Source organism: Schistocerca americana, chromosome 3 (genome assembly GCF_021461395.2).
Source record: "Schistocerca americana isolate TAMUIC-IGC-003095 chromosome 3, iqSchAmer2.1, whole genome shotgun sequence".
Classification (NCBI taxonomy): domain Eukaryota; kingdom Metazoa; phylum Arthropoda; class Insecta; order Orthoptera; family Acrididae; genus Schistocerca; species Schistocerca americana.
In genome coordinates, this window is record NC_060121.1 from 213,442,505 (window position 1) to 213,443,283 (window position 779).

A 779-nucleotide genomic window follows, 5' to 3' on the forward strand; every position below is an offset into this window, starting at 1 on the left:
TGAACTCAAGGAATACAACACCAACCTTAGCGCCATTGTCCACAGCGCTGTGGATCCAGTGGCAGATACATATGGGTGGCGCCCCCCCCCCCTCTTGCGGGGCCACCCACACTGCCACCCGTGCCGCCCCCGCCAGTCACTCCGCACGCTATTCATTCGTTTCTTTTGTCAGTCGTCTCCACTGAACCGAGTTATCGAGTTGTACTTCCCTACATAACACGCGCGTCCGCGTCATCGTATTTTATCTGGCACATAGGTAACTAACGGCAACGGCCTTGCCGCAGTGCATACACCGGTTCCCGTGAGATCACCGAAGTTAAGCGCTGTCGGGCGTGGTCGGCAATTGGATGGGTGACCATCCAGGCCGCCATGCGCTGTTGCCATTTTTCGGGGTGCACTCAGCCTCGTGATGCCAATTGAGGAGCTACTCGACCGAATAGTAGCGGCTTCGGCCAAGAATACCATTATAACGACCGCGAGAGCGGTGTGCTCACTCGACGCCCCTCCTATCCGCATCCTCCACTGAGGATGATGCGGCGGTCGGATGGTCCCGATAGGCCACTCGTGGCCTGAAGACGGAGAGTTACATAGGTAACTAACACATCCCAACGAGAAAAGTCGCGGCCATTCTAGTGATCTCGCGCCCCCTCCTTGAGGTTTTTCTGTATCCGCCACAATGTGGATCTCACAGAAGAACAGAGCAAGCGAGTTTCACAAAATCTCTGTTTGTGGAACCCATGTTGATTTTTATAGAGGAGGTTTTCGCACTCCAAGAACGT

At 54.8% G+C, this 779-nt stretch overlaps 1 pseudogene; it reads left to right on the forward strand.

Moving 5' to 3' along the window:
• The first annotated feature begins 265 nt into the window (after positions 1-265).
• On the forward strand, positions 266-383 carry LOC124607609 (annotated as a pseudogene).
• The last annotated feature ends 396 nt before the right edge of the window (positions 384-779 follow it).